At 42.3% G+C, this 14,800-nt stretch overlaps 1 protein-coding gene across 3 annotated transcripts in view; it reads right to left on the bottom strand.

Moving 5' to 3' along the window:
- Positions 1–14,800, bottom strand: part of RAB6A (RAB6A, member RAS oncogene family) — a 70,634-nt gene that overhangs the window by 55,197 nt on the left and 637 nt on the right. The gene's annotated exons all lie outside the window — the stretch shown is intronic.

The following is a 14,800-nucleotide window of genomic DNA, read 5'->3' as shown; positions in this document are numbered from 1 at the left end:
CGCAACTTTATACTGCGGTAATCCTCTGCCCCCGTTACAGATGGAGGGTAAGTAGGGGTAAAATTCATCCACTCTAATGCAAATGCGTGATACTAGATTACATCCAAGCTAGTCACTCAGGGTTCCCATTGTAATCAGTGCCAGCCATTTTACTAAAGATGAATATACGGTTCTGTAACAGCTTTGCATGAAGGCTATCGCAACCTTACAGCCAGCTGTGATACAGCAGTCGTGAAAGCTCTAACAAAGAAACGAGTACAGGGTTAGACCACAAAACCTCAGGATTCCTGGCCTGTATCAGGAACAGTGTGGCCAGCAGGACTGGGGCAGTGACCATCCCCCTGTCCTCAGCACTGGTGAGGCCCCACCTCGAGTGCTGTGTCCAGTTTTGGGCCCCTCACCACACAGAAAGCCACTGAGGTGCTGGAGCATGTCCAGAGAAGGGCACCAGAGCTGGTGAGGGGTCTGGAGCACAAGTCTTGCGAGGAGCGGCTGAGGGAGCTGGGGGTGTTCAGCCTGGAGAAAAGGAGGCTGAGGGGAGACCTTCTCGCTCTCTGCAGCTCCCTGAAAGGAGGGGGTAGCCAGGGGGGGGTCGGTCTCTTCTCCCAGGGAACAGGCCATGGGACAAGAGGAAACGGCCTCAAGTTGCGTCAGGAGAGGTTTAGGATGGACATTAGGAAAACTTTTTACACTGAAAGGGTTGTCAAGCATTGGAAGAGGCTGCCCAGGGCAGTGGCGGAGTCACCATCCCGGGAGGGTTTTAAAAGCTGAGCAGACGTGGTGCTGAGGGACATGGGTTAGTGGTGGTTTTGGCAGTGTTGGGTTGATGGTTAGCCTCAATGATCTGAAAAGTCCCTTCCAACCTAGACTATTCTATGATTCTTACTATACTTTCCCTAAAATACATAGCATAAAAGGAACCTGATCTTCACAGCAAGACACTATTTCTATAAATTTAAACTTCATCCTTCCTGCTTACTAGCTGCCCAAAGCACCTCTAGAAGTGCCAATTCAGCAAACTTTAAACTTAAAACGATTAATCATCTACCTTGGATTCTCATCCCCAAGCCTAATCAGTACAGGATCCGAGCAGATTTATTTCTGCTTTTTTGTAACAGGGAACTACTTCTCTCCTCCACTTCTATACAGCCTTTTACACCCTTTTGAGAGGGGTTCTAGCTTCCTGCGAGAAAAAGCCAATATTCTCTTAGAATCATAGAACGGTTCAGGTTGGAAGGGACCTTAAAGATCATCTAGTCCAACTCCCTGCCATGGGCAGGGACACCTCCCACTAGACCAGGTTGCTCAAAGCCCCGTCCAACCTGGCTTCCATCCTACACTATTCAAAACATCTGTATTACAGAAATCTCAGTTTCCGGCCTCTTAAAGCAAGCTGAAGAATCTCAATGAAGCCTGTAATGAAAGAGCATAATACACACGCTTAAAGTATTATCTTTGTCAGCTAGGAGAGCCATCAGGATTATTAATTTCTGTAAAATGTTACTGAAAGGGTTCTAATGTAATTTCTGCCTGAATTGATGGAAGAATTCAGTGCCTTTCAGATTCACTTTTTATATTGCAACAATATACATTATATGTAACTTCATACATATATATAACTTTGTACATAAAAGCCAAACAAAAGCATTCCCTCTCCCTAAACCACTAGCTTTTTAATTGTTCCAAGTATCCAGTAGTTTCTTTAGGTTTTGCAAGCCTTTATTTTACAGCTCACCTATAAACTCCTTCCTGGTTATCCAAAGCTCGCCTCTTCCCCATACCTCAATACCATATAGTCACTGGTGGTGTCAGTCTGTCTCCCTCTGCCATTCGAAGAAGGTCTCTATACCACGACGGCCAACCCTTAACCTTGGATGAAAAGTTTTGTCTCCACTATCTTCTCTTTGAAGTAAGAGCCAGATTCACTGCTGTGATACAAATAATCTGAATTTTCCAAAAACAGCCCACCTGCCTCTGCAGAAAGCATGGGGAAGAAGTCATATTTCTGCAAACAAAAGCAGCTGAAGACGCTTCTTTGACTTGAGTTTTTCCTGCAATATTTGATTATCTGAAGTTTGGTTCATTGGCTTTTCCTACATATGATGCCTTCCTAATTAAACCCTGCTCTCTGCAGCCACCAAGAAATACAGCATTAGGACATCTGTCACCACTGCATCTGTCATTCTGCTTGAACATGATCTATTCTTGTCCTTTCTTCCTCTCCCACAAGGCTTAATTTAGGTTCTTTAGAGCCACAATTACCTGACACCGTATTTCCACAATGCCTAGGCACAGCTGGATCCCCTCCTAGTAAATCTTTTGATTTACAGTGCTAGTAGTTCAGGTAGAGAATTTCTTCAGCCCAATGGCAAGCTAGGCAAATATGGATACTGCCATTCTTCCTGCCAGGAGCTATCTGTGTAAATAGGAAGTTCAGCACAAAAATCTTGATAACTGTTACAAAGCATACAGCCTTTAACCGAGTCTACTATGGGACTTCAAATGTTTATCTTCCAGTTTCCCCTCTAAATAAGTATGCAGAGTATAACCTCCGTCTCTGTTCTCTGTTTCCACAGAATCTCCCCCCTGCCCCACATTAAGTATTACTTGCATAATTTAATGAGCTAAATTCAGATAAATCCAAAAAACTGCATTATAAAATGGAACCAACGCCAGCAAGTAAGAGAAAACCAGATAAAAACCCCATGCAGCAGATTGCAGTGGTGAGAGAGATGATAGTGTAGATTAAGTCTGTCTCTCAGGAGAAATTCCTCCTTCACGGTATTGTGGTATACAACACGCAAGACTTTCTGTAGCTATGGAAAGTAACGTTAAGATGGCAATATCCTCAGGCAGAGAACAGCAGCAGAAGGGAGAAGATAAAATGGGCGGCCACCTGAGTATACATTTCTGGAATGAAACATTCATGGTTTCTACTCTTTTCAGCACTAAACATTATTCTGATGCAAGCTAAACCAGCATATGCTATCATCTAGCTCAGGGAATCCAGTCATCGTTTCCCTGTACCACATGCTGAATGAAGTCCTTAAACCAAGCTATCGCTATCTTCCTAAATATGTTTTGCCCTTGAAAGCACAACAAGCAATGCTAAGTCAACCTTTTCAAGCAAGGAATTAGAGAAGTTTCAGGAGACCTATTAAAATGCCAGGGAGTAAAACCAACTTCCCTTCCCTCCATCCTTTAAGTTTTGCCTGATGTTTCCCCAGCACCACGATCCATCTGGCAAAACAGCTCCCCCTGCTCCCTCCTCTTGTGACCACCTACCCTACGCTGCCCCAGAGAAAACTGCCCTCTCATGCTGTAGGAACTTTCATCCTGCCTGAGGGAAGGAGGAAAAAAAAAAAAAAAAAAAGAGAAGAAAGAGAGCTCCACATAGCTTCCTCCTCAGTGACTCCATCTTATTCCCAGACCTTACCATCTCCTGGGCAGGTCTGGAAGGACTAAGGCTTGACCATTACTTTTTCCACACAAGAGCTCTCTTCTCTCAAACTCATTCTTCAGGCAAAACCACAGGTGAGTATTTCTTCAGAACGAAGCCTGAACAATATCTTAAAACAGTCATGATTTCCTGATTTAAGATCGATGCAGCCTGGCTTCTAAGGAGGCAGCTTGTAAGAAGAAGAAATGCACAGAGGACATTCTGTGTGCTTTCATTAAGCACACCTCTTCACAAAGCACAGCGTGGATTCAGTCAGCATTTGCTGATCCAAGCTGACAAGGACGTCTGCGGAGAATACCTGGGGACCTGTGCAAAAATAACCAGAGATGTACACAATCCTCTGCACAACAATGTGCGTGGGTTAGCCTATATGATGCAACTCCACAGCAACATGTATACGAGTGCATGTTACAAGAGCAGCACTGAATCCTGATTTCAGTACCAAAATAAACCAACCACAATTTATTTTTTTTTTAGCAACAGAAACCAAAAAACATGCAGAACTTGAGAACAGCCCAGTTTAAGAAATTGCACACTCTGGTCTCCTCAGATATGGCCTCAAGTTACACGTGGGGAGGTTTATTGGATGTTGGGAAAAATTTCTTTACCAAAAGGGCTGTCAAGCATTGGAACAGGCTGCCCCAGGACGTGGTGGAGTCACCATCCCTGGAGGGATTTAAAAGACAGGCAGATGTGGTGCTGAGGGACATGGTTTAGTGATGGCTTTGGCAGTGTTGGGTTGATGGTTGGACTCAATCTGAAAGGTCACTTCCAACCTAGACAATTCTATGACACCCATACAAGTCCAAGCAACACACGGCTACAAAAACCTTATGTTAAGAATTCAAGAGTAGTGTATCCTGACACGACACTACCCGTTTCTCCTTCACAATTCAGCTCCTGGACTGTGCCAGCTTTCTTCCTGGGGACTGAGGCAGAACAGAGACCATGGACACTTGACTCTCCTGCTGCCTGCTCCACCTGCACTGCAAATTAGGAACTTCAAGTTCAAATGATGTTAAACTGGCAAACTAAGCAATGTTAATCCGGCACAACGACTTCCAGCCTTTCAACATACAGGCCTCTAAACTTCCTAACTGAGACAGAGACCTCTCTGTAGAGAGTTTAAGCCATCTGACAAACTTGTTTCTTCCCAGCTGCATTTCACAAATACCTTGGAAACAGGCCATGGAGCCTGAGGGGTCTGCAGACCCAAGGTTTAATACTCATCCAGAAGAATTTTCAAAAAAAAGTCAGCCTTTGAAAGATAAGAATTTGGTTACAAATAGCCAATGGAACAAGTTTTTTCCTTTTTGTTTATTTTATTCTGACCTTTTCTAGAAAAAGGCTATTCCAAAAAGACTTGTAGTGTTCAACTACAAAAAAAAAAGTGCTTATATGAGAAATTTGGTTTGGTGCAGGATATTCTTTAGAGGAGAATTATCTACACTCCAAATGGGATACAGTATCTTGAAATAAATATTCTCCTTGAGCAGTATTTTCCAGAGGAACAATCCCTTCATATAAGGGCTCTAAGGACATATACAAATTTCTTTTTAACTATAATATTTACTCTTCAAGATACACAGAAAAGATTTGTTTCTAACTTTAGCAATTCCTTGTATAAATGTGCACAGAAGGTAATTTTGTGTCTTCAGGCAATCATACCTCCAAAACCAGCTTTAAGTGTACCACAGGGTCCAGTGAGGACCTCAAAGACATTATTGCCAAACACAAACGGTCACACTTGTGCCATTAAGATGCATAGAAGAGCTGCCACCAAGTCCAGTAAATACTACACAACATCTGGTTGCTTTCTTGTTCCACTGTGCGGCTGATGGTGGCAGTGGGGAACTATCTAGTGAAATCAAAGCAGCACAGCGATACAACATAAAAGCAGATTCTTGAGTCAGGTATTTTAGGCAAGCATTTGAGAAGCATCAAATCGGGGCAAAAGCATGGAGTTGTTTTGAAACTCCTTAAAAACATTTCATGTAGGACACTCTGCCTTTTCCACTTCCCAAAGGGTAAAGTGGGAAAGCCTTTGCTCTTCCTGGGATCAAGGAGGATCCAGGACACCCAGAGACACCCCTACCCAAGGGTTCATGGCTGCTCCACCTTCCAAGGGACACAGTTCTGACTTGTGACATGCTACAAACAACAAGGCTTGATTTAACCTGAAACCAAGCAGGCAAAGCCAGATCTCGAGTCTTTGACTCATTCTTAGCCGTGCAAGTCTTGCAGACCACAACAGACATTTAAAACATGATCCACACAATTCCATAGGGAAATTTTTCTCTGGATGTCAGGTACTGGAGGGAATGTATGTAGTAATAATTAGCACAAGGTTGCTCTTGAGTTTACTATATATTCTGCAGTTTAGTGATTTGGGGGAAAACCCAGCTGTCTTCCAGAGAAGGGGGAGGGGGGGGGGAAAAATCCCTCCTGTATTTTTAAGCTAAACTGTAGAATTCCGAAGGCCAAGACTGTATTTAACTGCAAATTACTTGCTGTGACAGCATAAACAGTCCATCAAGCCTACAGATATAAACAGAGGCAACCTATCAGCCCTTTGCACTCTTTAACAGAGAGGGGGAAAAATAATTTTTTAACATCAAACCAGCAGATGATTACAAGATTGTTATGCTTTCTCTGCAAAAAGCTTTTTTCAAGTCTGTTATTACACTACCAAATACAGAAGTAAATTTTATGGGACACAAGCTTTTGATCTGCCTACTGTTTATGCAGTTTCAGGAAAAAAACTGTCCCTTTCTCCAAGTCACACTGAGGTATAAATGCAGCTAAAAATAAAAAAGTAGAAAAGAACTATGGTCACGAAGTTAATTGTATGGTTGTGGATAAAAGCCACTCCTATCAATGACTGTTCAGCAAAAAAGGCAAAAGATAACTCAACTAGGAAAAAACCAAAACTGAATACATAAAGAACTGATACTCAGAAGCAGCTCAGAAAGCTGAGAAGGGCTTACAAGAACCTGAACTGGGGGATGGGTCTGGAAGCAAGGAGCTGGAAGAGATACACCCTATGAAAACCTCTTTGTAAGACATTCTGAGGTCAAGATGAAAAAAAAAAAAAAACCCACCCACAAAATTAGGATTTCCTTGAGATGAAAAAAACTCAAACTTTTCTTCAGCCATTTTAATTTAAGCCTCCTCCAGCTGTGCTCAGCTGCTATATTGAAAGATTCTCCTACAGCTTTATTCAAGTAAGCAGCAGAAGCTCAGCTTTAGCGAAGCCATCCTAGCTTTTATGCAGACACAAGTGATTTTCAGCCATTTTGAGTGAGCCAAGGACACAATACTCAAAAACTGCTTCAGCAGCAAATGCATCAATCTGAGAGCAGGGGAAAGGGGGGAAAAAAATAAAAATCAGGTAATACAGTCAAGACAAATAAGGCAGCAAACCTCTAGCATAAGGACCTGCCTACTGCTGCCTAGTAAAGTCAAAAAGGAGTCAGAACTTCCTTTGAAAGAGAAGACACTGCAGCACAGTGTTTCACCGCCAATTAATTCTGTTAGACATGATAATTAAGCCCTGTTCATCTACTTTCACAATGCTGACTGCATCCATCAGGAGACATTACCTGCAGATTCGGTCCCTCTTCCAAAAGCAAGCACTCTCCACTTACCTGCATTTCTAATCGAACGCCCTCTACCCTGGTTCTGAGCTCACGCTGCTCTCGCCAAGATTTATCGATCTCCAGGTGCACCCTATGCTTTTGCTTGTGGCACTTACAATAAATTTTGTTCTCTCCATTTCCTCCGCCACCTCAGACATCCACTGGATGATTCAATCACCCATCTAGTTCAAATTCTTCTGCTAAGCCTTCCTTCTGTCAGGCCATAAAAAAAAAAAAAAGTCCTCCCATCACTGACAAGTAGGGTTTCTCAGCCATTTCCGTGCTGGCAGAAGAGGACAGAGTCAGTAATGAGTGAATATTTTCTACTCCCAGAGAAGGCAACATCTTCATTAAAACAAATGAAGTGCCTAGCCCTACGAGATGCAGAGAAACACTTCTGCGCTCAGATTAATACAACGCTGCCTGCCCATTTCTGTGCAGACAGCTTCAGAGCCTCTGCAGGGCAGAGCTCTCACCCGTTAGCAGGAATTCACTCTCCCCGACTCCAGCAGCAGCTACTTAGACCCCTTGGCAGAGACCAAAGTGACAGGAACCTCGTCAATTGTGCATCAGACACTGCTTGGAGCCTTGCTGGTGAGACTGCACCCTCTGAGTGCCCCTCTCCTTTTAGCTACCCATCTATTCTAGATTTAATTCTCTTCCCTTTGTGTTACACATATCAAAAACATTAAGAAAATGAACTGGCTGTAACTCAAACCTAGATAGAGGCAAGTACAGGAAGCATAGCAGGAAGCATTTAGAGGAATGGAATAAACTGGCCTCTGCATTAATTACAGAAATGTTGGAGTGGGGGTTTTTTTTGTGCTGCAGCAATTGCCGATTCCTCTCCTAGAAGCAAATCATTAAAAAACATCACTTAGCAGGACAAATGGCACTCGTTTATATGGTCGCAAACGTTAATAGTACAGAGATTTAAGTGGTCACAATTCAAGACATAAAAGAGACCAAGAGAAAGTTAAGAATGAAATGAGAAATCGTTAGCAGGTTTACCTGCACCTTCCACTGGCACAGCTGGTTCTGGCCATGGCTGAAGACAAAATAGCTACCTGCTCATCAGTATTGCTCCAATATTTCTTCCCGACTCTTTCAGTTCTGGGCAAATATGCTTTAGATTTAAACCAAAGCCTAATGCTATGTGTTGATGACACCTACACATGTCTGGATAAGAGAACACTACGAGCCTGCAAATCTCAGAATAGCTGCGTGGCATCTCCAGGGGATACTGGCAGCCAGTCAAGTCATGGAAACTCTTAAAAGTATGGCGCAACTCTCTGCATTAAAATGGAAGCAACTACCACGGGCGATGCCAGTGTGCGCCTGTACTTAGCCAGACACCTGCACTTACAAAAAGAGCCAAGGTCAAGCAGGATTCGCTTACAGAGTTATCAGTAACCACCTGCTGGCCTTTCCAGCTCTGGTCATTGTGATAGGACTAAAGGAGGAAGTTATTTTATGGACAAAAAATGCCCTAGCAGAAGGAAAGGGACTTTGGAGCATCCATTCTTTAAATGGTTCTTATTACTGCTTAAGAATTTTGAGCTTGGCTTTGTAAAAATACTTGAAAAGTCAAACTTCAGGACATCACACATTGTATTCCTCAGCCTCCCTTGTGCACACTATAACTAAACCAGTTCACATCACACTGGGTATGCCAGAAGTCAGAGATGTCTTTTCAAATCATACGGTGGACTGAGAAACCATGCCCTGGCACTCTGGCAGCACCGACCCATCACGGTTTACGGAGGTCCAGCAGAAACAACATACTAACAGGGAACAAAAAACAAAGTTACACCCTTGTTCTAAAAAGTCAAATTAAGTAAGTGGCACTATTGTGCCGTACAGCTGAATAAGGATTTCCTTCCTAATTTCAAGCCTGAACTCAGTTTGACAGACTCAACAGGAGGCAGCCAGAAGCGAGCAAGGAAGGGGCTCAAGAACTCAGTGGCACGCAAAATACAGGTCCACGTATCAAACAAGGGGAGGTTTCAGCAGGACGTTTTATAACTGCAGCGAGTTGCATGCGACATCAGGAGTAGGAATTCTTTCCACTTAAACCCCCAACTTTGATACTGCTTTGCATTTAGATTTCATTATTTTCTTAAGTTGGTATTTTTACTGGTTGACAACCAATGAGCAGCGATTTCCATCTCAAAAGGATTTCAGCCACTCAGTATGGCCTTTGCACTAAGTTTGATATTTTCTAAGTATAATATACGTGCAGACCCACACACACAAATTTACTGAACTATTACATAGTTCACATAGATGAAAAGAATTTATTTAGATTTAGTTTCATATAATACTTGCTTCCCAGATCAGCATTCTTTTTTGTGATGCACTAGGCTGCATTTGGGTAGGAGTTAAATACTACTGAAACATACACAAAAGTCAATTTTATTCAGTTAATATTACTGAAATATTCCAAAACATATTTAGTCCATCATGTTTTGAACCTAAACAGAAAATATCTGATGTAAAGTCATTGATTCAATTGTTCGCTGTCCCTGGGCCCTTCAATATATTAGAGCAGAAGAGTTTGTTTTATGCTGAGGGGAAAACAAAGAATCCATTTAGCTTTTCAACTTTGTGTAAGCTCAGTAAATAAATCAAGAAAACAGACCTGAAAAATTCTACTTTCCCTGACAGTCCATATTTTGACTGCTGTTTGTTTGCTGAGACACTCATTTTTCATTTAGACTACTTCCATAAATAATTTATACTAATGTGTCAAACTCATAATCATTGTGATTATAGCAGTTCATTTTCAAAATAGGGCTTTTAGCCGTGTCCTACCCTGCTCCATACCAGAAGAGACACATCAGAGCTCCCATACCCTTTCAGAAACATTCCTCTGTCACAAGGAAACTGTTCTTGCAGGTTACGGGACTCTCAGGTGAGTTTTGGAGGTTGTCTTGAAAAATCCGATGGTGCTCATGTCAAGACAGCAAAATTTGACTTCTTCTGAGCCATGTTTCAAACCACTGAGAGTTTTTGTTTGCTTGTTTTGGTTCACTGGTTTGGGTTTTTTGTGGGTTTGTTTTGTTGGTGGTTTTTTTTGGTTTTTTTTAATCAGTAGTATATACAACCAGTATTTGTACATGCATGAACACAACAAATGCCTTTAAACACCTAGACTAAATTATCAGGTAAACAGGAATGTAGCTACTTCCTCACAAACTGATTACAGAAGACAGATTTTTAACGACCAGTGAAGTGGAGAAGAATGGCTGACAACCATTGGCTCTGATAATTTCCAAATGCTAGATCTTCTGCTAAGGTGGCCTCAGATGAGGTTCTCCTCACCTGTGTTTCTCTGTTAGTCCCATTTACAGCTTCAGCAAAACCCGTAGATATCAGCTTTGTCAGACCTGGATCACGTGCCAAGAAAGTGACAAATATCACCAAACACTCCAACAGCTGCAGATATAAAAGCCATTATTTTAAATCAAAGGACAAGAAGATCCTTTCCTTCCAAGTTCACAAATTATTTCTCAGATACAGGCAGAAAAACATACCGAAGTGCAGAAAGGCGTAGCTATTCTTCCTTTGAAGAAGAGATCTAACTCCTTCAGAGGCTTCCACAAACAGACAGGGATCAAAAGGCACCATAAACATTTCAGTCTTTTTCTCCAAGTCTGACATGCTTCTTCCAGACACTGCTATAGGAAGGGCTATTTCAAAGATGAAGAGAGAGATCCAGGCCAATATTCATCCTCCAGACGCACCCAAGAAAGTGAAGTTCAGTGACTCATGAAAAATGCATATAGTCCAAATATAGACCCAAATATCTGAAGACCCGCCCACAGGAAAACCAAGACACTAGGAAATTAACAGGAGGAAGGGGATAAGATTTTTCAGACACCAGGGGGACAAGTAAATAGCTCTCTGTAGCTTGTAAAGCAGAGAATTCTTTAAAAAGAAGGGAGCTTTAAGTTGCACAGGGATACCAGTCTCCGCAGACAGCCTGAACAGTGACCGGTGTTACCCCAGGTTCATGTTACACACAAACCACCTGCAGTTCTCCGGTTATCTAATAAGACACATCACACTGTTCAGCAGCGCCTGTACCAACATCATTATGCAACAGCATAGTTCATTAGTGGTTTCCAAACAGTTATATTCCTCAACTTATTATATCGTACGTATCAATTTTTTTTTCAATGTTAAAAATCTCGGTTCCTGATAAAGAAAATTAGAACAAATTAACATGCTTTAAGATATTATACAATGCAGAAATGCCACCAGAAAGAGACAACAGGGACTTATTTTGCTTTCTGTACGTATTAATGCCCTTCAGACTTGCTCGCCAATAAAAGCTGCAGCATAAACCCATGTGATGAAAGAATATTTCTGTTGCAGTGCCCCAGCATTCAGTTCTGCCCACTCAATCAAAAAATCAATGTATTAAGTAACAAAGCTGCTCATATACAAGATAAAACTAAAGATGTTATTAATATTTGAATGTATACCATATTTACTGCAAGCTATCCTATAACACAAGTGATATGTACCCTAGCTGTTGTGACCCAGAAATCAGAATTCCTTAAACTTGAGGCATTAGGACTGATGAAAATCACCCGATAAAACAAGATCAAAGACAGTAAGAATACTCTCCCCACCACCACCATAGCTCTATCTAATCCCTCAGCACAGAGCTCTCTGCCTTTTCATTAAAGATTAGCATATTTAAAACTGCTAAACTCTGTATAATCTTCAATCATTGAGAAAAGTAATTCAATTAAGGCAAGCGCTGGTGAAGTTGCCTTCTTGCTAGCCACCCAATGCTCTGTCCTTGTACTACAAGTTAAAAAAAATAAGACAGAAAGAGAAGCTTCTTCTAGCTGGACACGGATTATGTTGCAGGCTCGTGATGAATCCACTGTACATGCGGCAAGTATCCCCTGCTCAGCTGGGGAGGGGCGTGGGGGACACAATAACCATATTGCTATTGAGAGGCAATGACTTGCAGTAAATCCTGAAAGGATCTGTGAGTGACCTGATGTTTAGCCACCACACACCACGGCGGATGGATGGCTCAGCATGGGCAGGACCCATGGACAGGGAGCTGCAGCGGTGTGTCAGCTCGCTCGCCACAGCACCGAGCGCTCGAGGAGCTGTCGCAATAAAGGCGGAAAAGGCAGACGATATAACGGGAGAAAAGAAGATTTTGGGGATCAGGGAGCAAGGAAAGAAGGGGCTTTAAAAAAAATAATAATCAGCATCTTAGCACAGGAGAGAGAATCTGCCGCTAGTGACGAACAGGGTATCTAGGAAGAATCACTGCAGTCCACACAAACGCATAGGTATACGGCATTGAACTCCCACAATATGGCTGAGGATACCAGCAAAAAAATCAGACACTGCATCCACTGTGCGATCCCACTTTCAAATAAGAATAAAACACCTAGAGATGCTTCCAGATCTCACATGGAATGATACTGCCTTTGCTCACACAATCACATGGAAGGGCTGTAACGCCCGCACAGTAATGAACTCCAGTTAAGAATTTCTTAACCATAACATACCTACTTATTGAAAAGACTGGGTACAGTCAGCACAGAAAGTCTGATATTAGTCAGCTTTGGTTGCTGAAGCAGCTGATCAACACGGTAGCCCTTCCTAACATTTCATTTGTCATTCTGAAGTCCCTGAATGTAAATGAAACAGAAGCACTCAGCCTCTCTACCAGCAGCAGTAGGATATCTTTAATTATGGCCTTACAACAGGGCAGACAACCTTTTAGCTAAACAGGAAGCGAATGCAGCAATTCAGCGCAACAGTTGTACAAAGAAATCTTCTCATTTATGAAAGCCGATATTATAAAAACTTTATTTCTAGATTTCCCCTAACCTTCAAAACAAAGAATGACAAAGGGAGCTACGTGTAAGCAAAGCCCACTCAAACTCCCTTTGCAGCACCAGAGATGCCTCTAATTATCTCCATCATACAGAAGAACATTATTAGTGCATTTATTCTTCCAGGAGCCATTTGTAATGGGAGCTACGCACACTTTGGTCAGTAAAAAAAAAAAAAAAAGGAAAAATTAAGAATTACAGAGAATGACATCATAACAGCAGTATCTTAAGAGATTCAAGCCAAATTTAGAAAAAGCCATTTCTCCATCACAGATGAGAATTGTCCGAGCATTGGGTTGAAGCATGCCCACGCTGCAGTACCCATGGGCGGCGTGGACACACTGAGGGCTACCCTGCCATCGACATCATCTCGTTCAGCACCGAGTTGAGCGCAGATCAGTCACGGAGTCATCGCCCAGGATCCGAGACAAAGGCAGGTCTGAAACCCACACCGCAGCTGCCAGCCAGGCCCTGACCAGCCAGATTCAAATCAGCTTCAGCCCATCCATAAGCCACAGTCAAGACAGCAGTTGCAGTGCTATAGATATTTAGTTAGGAGCATTTTGCTGTGCTATACCCATAAAACCCCTTCTCCCCACCCCAGATTTGATGCTATGAACAGGAATTATTTTAAACCTTCCACTATGAACACAGACGATTAGCTGAGAGGGGGGAAAAAATGACAAAGACTAGAGGAAGCATGTATCTGATGTTACGTCTGCTAGAATAGACAAGAAATCCACGTGTACACTAAGAGCTGCTGAGATTTAAGATCTGCACCAGGTGCTACAGCCTTCCATGGAGGTATTCGAAAAAGCTTCATGAAATCAAAGCTCAGAAATACAGTAAAACAAGCCAAGCATTTTGAAAATGCACTGCTAATACTCAAGATTCCTGTTATCAAATACCTTGGGGGGAAAAAAAAAAACACACCACCAAATCAGCTGCTTCTACACATTGACCCTCTTCCAAAATCCTCATAAAATGGCTGGCCAAACAGCACCTCACCAAGTACATCAGGTGACTTACCCCCAAAAAAATATCCAAGTTGAACTTGTGCTCCCTGAACCCCTAATACGAAGATCTGTTCCAACACCAAAAAATAAAATATATATTAAAAAAAAAAGAGATTAAAGGAACAGACTAAAGCAAACTGACAACATATAGGTAAATAATTTTAACAGCAGCCTTATCACCAAGCTCATCTACATAAGAGTGAGGAAACACCAAGATATAAGTCATTTGGGGGGGGGGGGGGGGGGGGGGGCGAAACACACTAGTATTTCATCATCTCCTACCACATAGAGACCAAAGGTGGCTGAGGGAGCAAATACCCCACCCTGAGACAGAGAATATTTTGCACCTACTCATTATGTCAAAGATCGTTCGATATCTGACCAGGATTACACAAAGCATCCACCAAATGAGCTTTTTTTTTTTCCAGAGAACTCTCTAAAGTGAAAGATTTGAAATGCAGTATTGGAGACAGAGGCCTTCTACTGAGGAAGACATCGCTTGGGTTGTGTGGTTTTTTTATTCCAAAGACAGGGAAGAAAAATCTCACTGATTGAATTAAATATTTAGAGCACTGGATCCGCTTTGCCAAGACACGACTCTATTTTCGAAAAATGCTATATTTACACAGAAAACACCAAGCATTGAGACTCCTGCCCCCTAAAAAACTGGGAACTGGGATCAAATGAATCAGCAACTGTTTCTGGAGATGTGGCCGTTGGGGTTTGGCGGTGTGGTTTTTTTTAAACCCCAGCCGAACCACGCTCGGTCCCTCCCTGTCACCGAAGGAGCGGCGACCACACGGCAGAGCA

Source organism: Larus michahellis, chromosome 1 (assembly GCF_964199755.1).
Source record: "Larus michahellis chromosome 1, bLarMic1.1, whole genome shotgun sequence".
NCBI classification, from domain to species: domain Eukaryota; kingdom Metazoa; phylum Chordata; class Aves; order Charadriiformes; family Laridae; genus Larus; species Larus michahellis.
The sequence above is the reverse complement of the archived record's forward strand: the minus strand, read 5'-3'. Positions and strand labels throughout refer to the sequence as shown.